The sequence below is a fragment of the Hemitrygon akajei genome, chromosome 1, assembly GCF_048418815.1.
Source record: "Hemitrygon akajei chromosome 1, sHemAka1.3, whole genome shotgun sequence".
NCBI classification, from domain to species: domain Eukaryota; kingdom Metazoa; phylum Chordata; class Chondrichthyes; order Myliobatiformes; family Dasyatidae; genus Hemitrygon; species Hemitrygon akajei.
This window is the reverse complement of record NC_133124.1, coordinates 175,334,417-175,349,635: the sequence shown is the minus strand read 5'-3', so window position 1 is coordinate 175,349,635 and position 15,219 is coordinate 175,334,417. Positions and strand designations below refer to the sequence as shown.

The 15,219-nt window shown below is 49.8% G+C and overlaps 1 protein-coding gene across 1 annotated transcript in view; it reads right to left on the bottom strand.

The window, feature by feature from the left end:
- LOC140726636 (myelin-associated glycoprotein-like) overlaps positions 1 to 15,219 on the bottom strand; it is a 614,100-nt gene that overhangs the window by 138,634 nt on the left and 460,247 nt on the right.

Below are 15,219 nucleotides of genomic sequence, written 5' to 3'. Positions count from 1 at the left end.
TCAAAAGTGATCCAAGTGACTTTGACTGTGGAATATTTGTTTGTGCCAGATGGGGTGGTTTGAGTATCTCAGAGTCTGTGATCTCTTGGGATTTTCATGTATAACAGTCACTCCAGTTTACAGAGAAGATGTGAAAAACAAAACAAAAAAATCCAGTGAGCGGCCATTCTGTGGGTAAAATGTCTTCTTAATGAGAGAAATTACAACTGTGGCTTGGGGAAGATCATCCCTGAATGCATAAAATATAAAACATATAAGATATAAAACATATATTGAAACATATAAGATAATTAAGGGATTGGACACACTGGAGGCAGGAAGCATGTTCCCGCTGATGGGTGAGTCCAGAACTAAAGGCCACAGTTTAAGAATAAGGGGTAGGCCATTTAGAACAGAGATGCGGAAAAACTTTTTCACTCAGAGAGTGGTGAATATGTGGAATGCTCTGCCCCAAAAGGCAGTGGAGGTCAAGTCTCTGGATGCATTCAAGAGAGAGTTAGATAGAGCTCTTATAGATAGCGGGATCAAGGGATATGGGGAGAGGGCAAGAACAGGGTACTGATTGTGTATGATCAGCCATGATCATAGTGAATGGCGGTGCTGGCTAGAATGGCCGAATGGCCCACTCCTGCACCTACTGTCTATTGTCTAAAACCTTGAAGCATATGGGCTACAGCAGCAGGAGATGATGAACATACACTCAGTGGTCACTTTATTTGATACAGGAGGTACCCCGAGTGTATTTCTGACCAATCAGAGCACAGGGAAATAGAGGCCACTGAAATCAATTGGGTCCACAATTGCCGATGTGTTCTCTTCTTATTCATTATGTGGGTTCTGACCTAACAGGAAGGTAGAGTTGTCCCACTACCATGAACTGCTGCAGTTCATGTGGTGACTGAGGTGTGTGCTCATTGGCTTCTGTGGTTCCCAGTGACCACACATCGAGCATTCGTCATTGGCTGTCAGGTTTTAGGACATCCCGAGGTGGTGGATACTGATGGAGGAGTGATTGCCTTCTTTGTATCCTCCTTTTCATATTTCCCATTCCACACCGACATGTCTGTCCATGGCTCGAGGCCAAATTCAGGTTGGAGGAACAACACCTCATACTCCAATTTGATGGCATGAGTATGAATTTCTCAAGATGAAGAGTATTTGTCACATGTACATTGACACATCGAAATATTCCATTGTGTCAATGACCAACACAGTCCAAGGATTGTGCTGGGGGCAGCCCGCGAGAGTCACCAACATCGCATGCCCACAACTTACTCACCCTCACCCGAACGTCTTTGTGGGAGGAAACCAGAGCACTCAGAGGAAACCCATGAGGTCACAGAGTGGACATACAGACTCCTTACAGACAGCAGCACGGACTGACCCCCAGGTGCTGGTGCTGTAATATGCTATGCTGACACTATGATACCATGTTGCCCTTCTCTAATTTCTGGTAACCATTCCCTTCTGTCTCCCCCTCCCCTTTTTAGTTGTATTCCTCATTACACATTCTGGTGGCCCTCTCAGCCACTTTTCTTTCCCTCCCCTACCCACATAACCTGTCCAGTACCTCGCTATCGTTCCCCACTGCCTACCTGTCATCCATGGCCGACTCTCTTTTCCTATTAGATTCCATCTTCTGCCCTTCATCTCTTCCACCTATCTCATCCCAGCTTCTTACTTCATCCACCCTTCCTCACTCACCTGTAAACCCCTTCACTTGGACTTGCCTATCACCTGACAGAATGTAAACCTCTCCCCCAGCTTCTGACCCCTTCCTTTACAGTCCTGACTAAGGGTCTTGCCTGAAATGTTTATTCATTTCCACAGATGCTGTCTGACCTGCTGAGTTCCTCCAGCGTTTGTGTGTGTTGCTCAGATCTTCCTTGGTGTTTAATGTTCGAGAGCCACCCACCTCAGAGAGTCATATTAATCCATGGAGAATTACATTCTGGCAGCTAGGCTACAATGACATTTTCAAATCGCAAGAGGAAGGAAATGATGGAATACTTGGGACCAGACAAAGGTCATGAAATTTTTCATCACATTGGGCCGAGATTTTTATACTTTCCTGTTTTATCTCCCCCTCCTGTGGAGACCAGGTTGCTGGGTGTATTTAAGGCAGAGTTTAATGGGTTCTCGATTGGACATGGCATCAGTGCTTATGGAGGAATGTCAGGGAATGGGGCTGGGGAGAGGAAGAAGAATCAACCATGACTGATTGGCCGAGCAGATTTGCTGGGCCAAATGGTCTCATTCTGCTCCTATAATTTATGGTCTGTGGTTTCATGGAATTCTGAGGATTACAAGCCACAAGTCTACACTCTGCATCAGTGACCAGGACACCTCACTCCCCGACAGGCTGAATATCTTTTACACCCAGGGTGACGCACAGAGGAAAGTGCAGCTGAGGAAGGCACCCTCCCACCAGTGGAACAGACACTCCATCTGGCAGAAGCTGAGGTGAGGAAGACCCTGACCAAGTCAACTCACGCAAAGCTGTGGGGCCCGATAATAGACCAGGTCAGGTTCCAAATGACTGCGCAGCCCAGACAACTGAGGTGCTGACGGATATATTCAACATCTCTCTGGAAATGCTCATTGTCCGCTCGGTTTTCAGGATGGCAACCTTCATTCCAGTTCTAAAGAAGGTGACGGTAACCTGTTAAAGTGACCATTGTCCGGTGCCATTAACATCAACCATTATGAAATGCTTGGAGTGGCTGGTCATGGAATGCATTAAAACCTTAACCCCGGCCACATTGGACCCTTTCCAGCTTGCCTATCCCTTGAATTGATCCACTGATGATCAGTGACCTCTGCCCTCCACTCTGTGCTGCCCCAGTTGGAAAAAGGGGTCTCATATGTCAGGCTGCTGTTATAGATTCCATTTTGGCATTTAACACCATCATACCTCAGGAAATAGTGGGGAAGTTATTTTCACCATGTCTTAACACCTTCCTCCATAACTGGATCCTGGACTTCTTAACAGAAAGGCCACAATCAGTCCATGTAGGCAGCAATGTCTCTGGTCCCATTACACTGAGCACGGGTACTCTCCAGGGCTGTGTGCCCAGTCCACTGGAATTCACACTCCTGACACGTGACTCAAAGTGTGTCCTCTGGTTTGCAGATGACACAACATTGGTCGGCCTCATCAACAGTGATGATGAGTTGGAGTACAGAGAGGCTTCTGAAATCCCTGCTGTATTGCATTCAAAGTGTCACCGGCACTTTTAATATTTAATAATATTTAATTTATAAAATTTACTTTGTTTATTTATGCTTAATTCGTCTGTAGATTTTAACCTTTTGGTTATTGTGCATGTGTGTTATGTGTACTACTGTGCTTCACACCTTGGTCCAGCAGAACGTATTGTTTGATGGTAAACATGTATCCAACTAAATGACAATAAACTTGACTAGACTTGATGGGGTGGGGAGAGGTGAGAGTGTCCGGGGGTGTGTGGGGTTTTTGACAATGCTGGCTGCTTTACTCAGGCAGCAGGAAGTGTAGGCAGAGGCCATGGAGGGGAGGTTTGTTTCTGTGATGTGAAGTTTCTTGCGGTCACAGACAGAGCGGTTATTGTATCAAGTCATGATGCATCCGGTCAACATGCTTTCTATGATTCAAATAGAGAAGGAAGTTCATGATGAAACTGAACCCAAAGCTGTGAAGGTTAAAATTATTGCTTGTCCCTGTGGACGTGTAACTAGTGGTTTGATGTATGAGTGTGCTGGAGGGTGTGCAGTTATCCACTGAGGATAGTTGAGCCTTGTGTCTAGTTCTTTGCATTTTTTTCACTTTTCCACCCTCATCACGAGAGACCCTCAGAATCGTTCTCCTCTCAACCCGCAGAACTGAGCTCCCTCAATCTGGAATAATTTCAGTTTATCTCTACCACACACTGTGACATTTCCCCAAAATGTGATGACCAGACTAAACACTGGGGTCTGTGGACCCTTGGTTAACGGTGGGGGTCCATGGCATAAAAAAGGTTTGGAACCCCTGTACTAGGTTTCCAGAATGTTTCATTGTGACCATAAGTCCATAAGGCAGAGAAGCAGAAATAGACCATTCGGCCCATTGAGTCTGCTCCGCCATTTCATCATGACTGATTTATTAACTCTTTCAACCCCATTCTCCTGCCTTCTTCCCATTACCATTGACACCCTGACTAATCAAGATCCTAACAACCTCTGCTTTGAATATATTCTATGACTTCGACCCCATCTGGGGCAATGAATTACTCAGATTCACCACCCTCTCGTTAAAGTCATCTCTCATCTCTGTCACAATTCAAAACATTTCTCTGACCACTTCTTCACCTGCCTTGCCCCGTGTGATGAACTAAGCACATGTTCCAAGTCTTTCCCCTTTCTAGTACGGCTTGCAGAATTGCATCCTCTTTTCTTTCTTCCTCCCTGCATTTAGCACTTCTCTTTTCTCAGTAAAAACCTACACTTGTTCCTTTTCTGCTACCTCCCCATACTATAATGATCTCCTTGAAGTCTCCCACAATCCTTCTCTCGATTCAGCACTTCTCCAAGTTCGCTTCACCTGTCAGCTTGGAAACTCTGTCCAGTGCAAAATTTTCAGTCATTAACATGTGTTCATAAAGGGAATGCACTTCTGCACTTTTTTTGCACATATTTTAGTGCAAAACTAAAATAAATTTATTATCAAAGTTATTATCAAAGTTGTGTCACCATACACAACCCTGAGAACAAATTTCTTGCGGGCATACACAGTTAATCCAAGAAGCACAGTAGAATCAATGAAAGACCACACCCAAAAGGATGGACAATCAACTAGTGTGCAAAGAGAACAAACTGTGCAAATACAAAAGAGAAAAAAACAATAAATATCGAGAACATGAGATGAAAAGTCCTTGAAAGTGAGTCTATAGGTTGTGGGAACAGTTCAGTGATCTGATCCACTCTGTACTTCCATTCATTCTGAAAGATTACATTTTCAGATTTAATTCTTTCCTGTTGCTCAACAAACTCTCAGTCCAGTCCATTTACAATTTCTTATCTCCTGAGGACATTGGAGACATTTGGCCCATCGAGTCTAAATCTGACAGTTTATGGGGTGATCCCAACACCCACAATCTATTTATAAATTCCCGTCAGTTCCTCTCAGACTGTACTAAATAGCTGTACAGTCAGAACGGTTTAAAATGGCCAATTAACCTATCTGGGCTGCACCTTCAATCCTGACGTGATCTCGCATCACTTGCCTTTTCAAAACTATCAGCTGGATTCCTCTCATCATCCCTATTTATTGATCAAGAGACTCTGAAATTTGGATGAGACAACTGGTCCAGAGGGGGTCGGGTTGCAGAGACAGGGAGGGGTGTGTGGTCCAGAGTGGGGTTACAGAGAGAGGGAGGGCTCTGCCTGAGAGTCCTATCCCACAGTGCATCAGTCCCTAGGCTAAGCAAAAATAATGTCACTGTTGGATTGAATGGGTTAATCATTTGTGAATACTTCCTCATTTTGTTTCCCTTTCCTGATTTAAGTGTTCTCTTCAACAATTTTATCCACACAGTGCAGCTGCTGCAGGAGAGGGCAGTGACCCCTGAAGTGTCTGTCTGATTAACTCTGGAGACGAGCAGTGGACTGATCCTGGGTATGTAATTCCATGCTTGTAGCCAACTCTGGCAAGAACTGGTGATGTGAGACATTGTACAGAGTCCGATCATTGGTGGACTTCGTGAGGTTCTACATTGTGTTTATTGGTGGACTTGGTTGTGGATCTCAATTCTCGGCTTTATCCGGGAATAGATCCACCACGCCCACCACATTCCTGCCATCCCCTCTGCCCTTTTGCCCGCTTTATCCTTCTGTTCCTTCCCATTCTCATGCCTGTTCAAATGCCTCTTAAACATACTGAATGTATCTGCCTGGGGCACCTCTGACAATGCATTCAAAACTAAACCAGCAGAAAATAATTTCCCCTCAGACCCCCTTTGAAACCCCTCGTTGGCACCTTCGCCCTGCATCCTCTTGTTGCTGACACCTCACCATGACAAAAATACATTCTAGTGATCAACCCTCTCTGTGCCTCTCCTAGCATTCTATTCCTATCAGGTCACCCCTTGTCCTCCTTCACTCCAGAGGGGGGAGGGGGGAGAGTGAGAGAGGGGATTGAGAGGCATGTGAGAGAGAGAGTGAGAGAGAGAGAGAGAGAGAGAGAGAGAGAGAGAGAGAGAGAGAGAGAGAGAGAGAGAGAGAGAGAGAGGAGGAGAGTGAGGGGGAGAAAAGAAAATGGATGTCCTCCAAACCAGGAGGAGGCATTCTGGTGAATCTCCACTGAGTTTCTCCAGCACAATAACTTCCTCTGTATAGTGTGATGGCCGTAACTGCACGCAGTTCTCCGAGTGCAGTCTGACCGGAGGCTTGTAACATTGCAACAGATCATCCCAACTCTAATATTGTGCACACTGACCCATGAAGGGAAGTATACTGTAGCCTCTTTCACCATCCCATCCACCTGTGTTACTACTGTCAGACAACAATGGTCTCAGAGTCTCTGCTTATAAACACAAACCATTCTGCAGATGCGGGAAAGTTTGAGTGACACATAGAAAATGCTGAAGGAACTCAATGATTCAGACAATCTGTGTGATTTGCTGAGTTCCTCTCGTATTCCAGAAAATTCTCTGCTTGTCAACTTTCCTGCGCTTTGTCCTGGCAACATTCAGCACGCTTTCCTGCTAAACACAACACTGTCAATTAACATGTCACTTGCATACCTACTGACCTCCGGCCTCTGGAGACACAAAGGACGGCAGATGTGGGAATCTGGAGCAACAAACAACCACAGGAGGAACTCAGTGGGTCAGCAGGTCTGTGGCAGGAAAGGAATCGTAGATGTTTTGGGTTGAGACCCTGAATCTGGACTGAGATTGGGGAGGGGGGGTGATTGGTAAATAAAGATAGCCAGTACACACATCACACTAGAGGAACACAGCAGGTCAGTCAGCATCTATAGAGAGGAATAAACAGTTTGTTTGGGCCAAGACCCTTCATCAGGATTGGTAAATAAGGGGGCAGGAGCCAGAATAAGAAGGAGGGAGGAGGAACAGATACTACGCCTGCCCTACTCACACCTTCCCCTCGACCTCCTTCCTCACCATCATTCAAGGCCCCAAGCAGTCCTTCCATGTGTCACATCACTTCACCTGAGGTTCTGTCAGGGTCATCGACTGTATTCGATGCTCTCGGTCTGGACTGCTCTACATCAGTAAGACCTGACACAGATTGAGGGACTGTTCTGTTGAACATATTCGCTCCATCCACTGCAAAAGGCAGATCCTCCATTGGTGACCCAGTTCAATACCCATTCCCATTCTGACATGTCTGTCCATGGCCACCTCTACTGTCACAATGAGGCCAAACTCAGGTTGAAAGAGCCACACCTCATATCCATCTGGGTAACCTCCCACCTGATGGCAAGTATATCGATGTCTCTATCTTCCAGTAATTTCTCTCCCTTACCCCTTCTCTCTCTACCCAATCCCTATTCTGGCTCCACTCTCACCCCTTCTCTTCTCATGCCCATCACCTGCCTCTGATGCCCCTCTTCCTTCCCTTTCTTCTGTTTAGAATGACCAATTAATCTGCCAAGCAGTGTGTCTTTGGATGTATGAGGAAGCCACACAGAATGTACAAACTTCTTACAGAGAGCAGTGGGAATGGAACCCTGGTCACTGGTACTGTAAAGTGTTGTGCTAACCACGATGTCACCGTACCTCAGTGGACTGTGTCGCACATCAGACAAACCACCGCAGAGTCAGTGCTCAAAGAGTGTCACACTGTCGAACGATGGTCGAGTCAAACAGCACAGGAACAGGCCCTTCAGCCCATCCAATGCATTCCAAATCTCTGCCAGTCGCATTTGCTAGCATTTTCCCATAACAGCATTTTAAGTGTAATTGTACTGCCTCATGAAGTTTCACTGGTAGCTTGTTCCAGGGTCAGAACACCGACTGAGAGAAAAACTTGTCTCTTCAGGTTCCATTAAATCTCCACCCTCTTAGCCAAAACAGGAGCCTTCTGGTTCCTAATTCAGTGGACCTGGTAAAAGACTGGGTGTATTCATCCTATCTCTGCCCCTCATGATTTTATGTACCTCTAGAAGACATCCCACATTCCACTAGGCTCCAGTGAATAAATCACAAAATACACAACCTCTCTGCATAACTCAGTGCCTCGAGTCAGAACAACACACTCCTTAATCTACGCTGCACTCTGTCCATGTAAAGAGCTTTGTACTTCGAAAGACCAGTGAGAGGGAACAGGAAAAATCATTCAAGTGACAGCAAAGGGGCAGTGTCACACTGTCAGAGGGACAGTACTGAGGGAGTGTCACACTGTCGGAAGAACAGTACTGAGGGAGTGTCACACTGTCAGAGGGACAGTACTGAGGGAGTGTCACACTGTCCGAGGGACAGTACTGAGGGAGTATCACACTGTTGGAAGAACAGTACTGAGGGAGTGTCACACTGTCAGAGGGACAGTACTGAGGGAGTGTCACACTGTCAGAGGGACAGTACTGAGGGAGTGTCACACTGTCGGAAGAACAGTACTGAGGGAGTGTCACACTGTCAGAGGGACAGTACTGAGGGAGTGTCACACTGTCGGAAGGACAGTACAGAGGGAGTGTCACACTGTCAGAGGGACAGTACTGAGGGAGTGTCACACTGTCAGAGGGACAGTACTGAGGGAGTGTCACACTGTCGGAAGAACAGTACTGAGGGAGTGTCACACTGTCAGAGGGACAGTACTGAGGGAGTGTCACACTGTCAGAGGGACAGTACTGAGGGAGTGTCACACTGTCGGAAGAACAGTACTGAGGGAGTGTCACACTGTCAGAGGGACAGTACTGAGGGAGTGTCACACTGTCGGAAGGACAGTACTGAGGGAGTGTCACACTGTCAGAGGGACAGTACTGAGGGAGTGTCACACTGTCGGAAGAACAGTACTGAGGGAGTGTCACACTGTCAGAGGGACAGTACTGAGGGAGTGTCACACTGTCAGAGGGACAGTACTGAGGGAGTGTCACACTGTCGGAAGAACAGTACTGAGGGAGTGTCACACTGTCAGAGGGACAGTACTGAGGGATTGTCACACTGTTGGAAGAACAGTACTGAGGGAGTGTCACACTGTCTGAGGGACAGTACTGAGGGAGTGTCACACTGTCAGAGGGTCAGTCCTGAGGGAGTGTTACACAGTCAGGAGGACAGTACTGAGGGAGAGTCACACTGTCAGAGGGACAGTACTGAGGGAGAGTCACACTGTCAGAGGGACAGTACTGAGGGAGTGTCACACTGTCAGAGGGACAGTACTGAGGGAGTGTCACACTGTCGGAAGAACAGTACTGAGGGAGTGTCACACTGTCAGAGGAACAGTACTGAGGGAGAATCACACTGTCAGAGTGATGGTACTGAGGGAGTGTCACACTGTCAGAGGGTCAGTCCTGAGGGAGTGTTACACTGTCAGGGGGACAGTACTGAGGGAGAGTCACACTGTCAGGCGACCAGTACTGAGGGAGTGTTACACAGTCAGGGGGACAGTACTGAGGGAGAGTCACACTGTCAGGGGGACAGTACTGAGGGAGTGTCACACTGTCAGAGGGACAGTACTGAGGGAGTGTCACACTGTCAGAAGGTCAGTCCTGAGGGAGTGTTACACTGTCAGGAGGACAGTACTGAGGGAGAGTCACACTGTCAGAGGGTCAGTACTGAGGGAGTGTCACACTGTCAGAGGGACGGTACTGAGGGAGTGTCACACTGTCAGGAGGACAGTACTGAGGGAGTGTCACACTGTCAGAGGGACAGTACTGAGGGAGTGTCACACTGTCAGAGGGTCAGTCCTGAGGGAGTGTTACACTGTCAGGAGGACAGTCCTGAGGGAGTGTTACACTGTCAGGAGGACAGTACTGAGGGAGAGTCACACTGTCAGAGGGACAGTCCTGAGAGCGTGTTACACTGTCAGGGGGACAGTACTGAGGGAGAGTCACACTGTCAGAGGGACAGTACTGAGGGAGGACCACACTGTCAGGAGGACAGTACTGAGGGAGTGTCACACTGTCAGAGGGGCGGGTACTGAGGGAGTGTCACACTGTCAGAGGGACGGTACTGAGGGAGTGTCACACTGTCAGAGGGGCGGGTACTGAGGGAGTGTCACCCTGTCAGAGGGACAGTACTGAGGGAGTGTCACACTGTCAGAGGGGCGGTACTGAGGGAGTGTCACACTGTCAGGAGGACAGTCCTGAGGGAGTGTCACAATGTCAGAGGGGCGGTACTGAGAGAGTGTCACACTGTCAGAGGGACAGTACTGAGGGAGAGTCACACTGTCAGAGTGTCAGTCCTGAGAGAGTGTTACACTGTCAGGGGGGACAGTACTGAGGGAGTGTCACACTGTCAGAGGGACAGTACTGAGGGAGTGTCACACTGTCAGAGGGACAGTACTGAGAGAGTGTCACACTGTCAGAGGGGCGGTACTGAGGGAGTGTCACACTGTCAGAGGGACAGTACTGAGGGAGTGTCACACTGTCAGAGGGGGCGGGTACTGAGGGAGTGTCACACTGTCAGAGGGACGGTACTGAGGGAGTGTCACACTGTCAGAGGGACAGTACTGAGGGAGTGTCACACTGTCAGAGGGACAGTACTGAGGGAGTGTCACACTGTCAGAGGGACAGTACTGAGGGAGTGTCACACTGTCAGAGGGACAGTACTGAGGGAGTGTCACACTGTCAGAAGGGCGGTACTGAGGGAGTGTCACACTGTCAGAGGGACGGTACTGAGGGAGTGTCACACTGTCAGAGGGGCGGTACTGAGGGAGTGTCACACTGTCAGAGGGACGGTACTGAGGGAGTGTCACACTGTCAGAGGGACGGTACTGAGGGAGTGTCACACTGTCAGAGGGACAGTACTGAGGGAGTGTCACACTGTCGGAAGTACAGTACTGAGGGAGTGTCACACTGTCAGAGGGACAGTACTGAGGGAGTGTCACACTGTCAGAGGGACAGTACTGAGGGAGTGTCACACTGTCAGAGGGACAGTACTGAGGGAGTATCACACTGTCGGAAGAACAGTACTGAGGGAGTGTCACACAGTCAGAGGGACAGTACTGAGGGAGTGTCACACTGTCAGAGGGACAGTACTGAGGGAGTGTCACACTGTCAGAGGGACAGTACTGAGGGAGTATCACACTGTCGGAAGAACAGTACTGAGGGAGTGTCACACAGTCAGAGGGACAGTACTGAGGGAGTGTCACACTGTCAGAGGGACAGTACTGAGGGAGTCACACACTCAGAGGGACAGTACTGAGGGAGTGTCACACTGTCAGAAGAACAGTACTGAGGGAGAGTCACACTGTCAGAGGGACAGTACTGAGGGAGTGTCACACTGTCGGAAGAACAGTACTGAGGGAGTGTCACACTGTCAGAGGGACAGTACTGAGGGAGTGTCACACTGTCAGAGGGACAGTACTGAGGGAGTGTCACACTGTCGGAAGAACAGTACTGAGGGAGTGTCACACTGTCAGAGGGACAGTACTGAGGGAGTGTCACACTGTCGGAAGGACAGTACTGAGGGAGTGTCATACTGTCAGAGGGACAGTACTGAGGGAGTGTCACAGTGTCGGAAGAACAGTACTGAGGGAGTGTCACACTGTCAGAGGGACAGTACTGAGGGAGTGTCACACTGTCAGAGGGACAGTACTGAGGGAGTGTCACACTGTCGGAAGAACAGTACTGAGGGAGTGTCACACTGTCAGAGGGACAGTACTGAGGGATTGTCACACTGTTGGAAGAACAGTACTGAGGGAGTGTCACACTGTCAGAGGGACAGTACTGAGGGAGTGTCACACTGTCAGAGGGTCAGTCCTGAGGGAGTGTTACACTGTCAGGAGGACAGTCCTGAGGGAGTGTTACACTGTCAGGAGGACAGTACTGAGGGAGAGTCACACTGTCAGAGGGACAGTACTGAGGGAGTGTCACACTGTCAGAGGGACAGTACTGAGGGAGTGTCACACTGTCGGAAGAACAGTACTGAGGGAGTGTCACACTGTCAGAGGAACAGTACTGAGGGAGAATCACACTGTCAGAGTGATGGTACTGAGGGAGTGTCACACTGTCAGAGGTTCAGTCCTGAGGGAGTGTTACACTGTCAGGGGGACAGTACTGAGGGAGAGTCACACTGTCAGGCGACCAGTACTGAGGGAGTGTTACACAGTCAGGGGGACAGTACTGAGGGAGAGTCACACTGTCAGGGGGACAGTACTGAGGGAGTGTCACACTGTCAGAGGGACAGTACTGAGGGAGTGTCACACTGTCAGAGGGACAGTACTGAGGGAGTGTCACACTGTCAGAGGGACAGTACTGAGGGAGTGTCACACTGTCAGAGGGACGGTACTGAGGGAGTGTCACACTGTCAGAGGGGCGGTACTGAGGGAGTGTCACACTGTCAGAGGGACAGTACTGAGGGAGTGTCACACTGTCAGAGGGGCGGTACTGAGGGAGTGTCACACTGTCAGGAGGACAGTCCTGAGGGAGTGTCACACTGTCAGAGGGGCGGGTACTGAGAGAGTGTCACACTGTCAGAGGGACAGTACTGAGGGAGAGTCACACTGTCAGAGTGTCAGTCCTGAGAGAGTGTTACACTGTCAGGGGGACAGTACTGAGGGAGTGTCACACTGTCAGAGGGACAGTACTGAGGGAGTGTCACACTGTCAGAGGGGCGGGTACTGAGGGAGTGTCACACTGTCAGAGGGACGGTACTGAGGGAGTGTCACACTGTCAGAGGGACAGTACTGAGGGAGTGTCACACTGTCAGAAGGGCGGTACTGAGGGAGTGTCACACTGTCAGAGGGACGGTACTGAGGGAGTGTCACACTGTCAGAGGGGCGGTACTGAGGGAGTGTCACACTGTCAGAGGGACGGTACTGAGGGAGTGTCACACTGTCAGAGGGACGGTACTGAGGGAGTGTCACACTGTCAGAGGGACAGTACTGAGGGAGTGTCACACTGTCGGAAGTACAGTACTGAGGGAGTGTCACACTGTCAGAGGGACAGTACTGAGGGAGTGTCACACTGTCAGAAGGACAGTACTGAGGGAGTGTCACACTGTCAGAGGGACAGTACTGAGGGAGTATCACACTGTCGGAAGAACAGTACTGAGGGAGTGTCACACAGTCAGAGGGACAGTACTGAGGGAGTGTCACACTGTCAGAGGGACAGTACTGAGGGAGTGTCACACTGTCAGAGGGACAGTACTGAGGGAGTATCACACTGTCGGAAGAACAGTACTGAGGGAGTGTCACACAGTCAGAGGGACAGTACTGAGGGAGTGTCACACTGTCAGAGGGACAGTACTGAGGGAGTCACACACTCAGAGGGACAGTACTGAGGGAGTGTCACACTGTCAGAAGAACAGTACTGAGGGAGAGTCACACTGTCAGAGGGACAGTACTGAGGGAGTGTCACACTGTCGGAAGAACAGTACTGAGGGAGTGTCACACTGTCAGAGGGACAGTACTGAGGGAGTGTCACACTGTCAGAGGGACAGTACTGAGGGAGTGTCACACTGTCGGAAGAACAGTACTGAGGGAGTGTCACACTGTCAGAGGGACAGTACTGAGGGAGTGTCACACTGTCGGAAGGACAGTACTGAGGGAGTGTCATACTGTCAGAGGGACAGTACTGAGGGAGTGTCACACTGTCGGAAGAACAGTACTGAGGGAGTGTCACACTGTCAGAGGGACAGTACTGAGGGAGTGTCACACTGTCAGAGGGACAGTACTGAGGGAGTGTCACACTGTCGGAAGAACAGTACTGAGGGAGTGTCACACTGTCAGAGGGACAGTACTGAGGGATTGTCACACTGTTGGAAGAACAGTACTGAGGGAGTGTCACACTGTCAGAGGGACAGTACTGAGGGAGTGTCACACTGTCAGAGGGTCAGTCCTGAGGGAGTGTTACACTGTCAGGAGGACAGTCCTGAGGGAGTGTTACACTGTCAGGAGGACAGTACTGAGGGAGAGTCACACTGTCAGAGGGACAGTACTGAGGGAGTGTCACACTGTCAGAGGGACAGTACTGAGGGAGTGTCACACTGTCGGAAGAACAGTACTGAGGGAGTGTCACACTGTCAGAGGAACAGTACTGAGGGAGAATCACACTGTCAGAGTGATGGTACTGAGGGAGTGTCACACTGTCAGAGGTTCAGTCCTGAGGGAGTGTTACACTGTCAGGGGGACAGTACTGAGGGAGAGTCACACTGTCAGGCGACCAGTACTGAGGGAGTGTTACACAGTCAGGGGGACAGTACTGAGGGAGAGTCACACTGTCAGGGGGACAGTACTGAGGGAGTGTCACACTGTCAGAGGGACAGTACTGAGGGAGTGTCACACTGTCAGAAGGTCAGTCCTGAGGGAGTGTTACACTGTCAGGAGGACAGTACTGAGGGAGAGTCACACTGTCAGAGGGTCAGTACTGAGGGAGTGTCACACTGTCAGAGGGACGGTACTGAGGGAGTGTCACACTGTCAGGAGGACAGTACTGAGGGAGTGTCACACTGTCAGAGGGACAGTACTGAGGGAGTGTCACACTGTCAGAGGGTCAGTCCTGAGGGAGTGTTACACTGTCAGGAGGACAGTCCTGAGGGAGTGTTACACTGTCAGGAGGACAGTACTGAGGGAGAGTTACACTGTCAGAGTGTCAGTCCTGAGAGCGTGTTACACTGTCAGGGGGACAGTACTGAGGGAGAGTCACACTGTCAGAGGGACAGTACTGAGGGAGGACCACACTGTCAGGAGGACAGTACTGAGGGAGTGTCACACTGTCAGAGGGGCGGTACTGAGGGAGTGTCACACTGTCAGAGGGACGGTACTGAGGGAGTGTCACACTGTCAGAGGGACAGTACTGAGGGAGTGTCACACTGTCAGAGGGGCGGTACTGAGGGAGTGTCACACTGTCAGGAGGACAGTCCTGAGGGAGTGTCACACTGTCAGAGGGACAGTACTGAGGGAGTGTCACACTGTCAGAGGGACAGTACTGAGGGAGTGTCACACTGTCAGAAGGGCGGTACTGAGGGAGTGTCACACTGTCAGAGGGACGGTACTGAGGGAGTGTCACACTGTCAGAGGGGCGGTACTGAGGGAGTGTCACACTGTCAGAGGGACGGTACTGAGGGAGTGTCACACTGT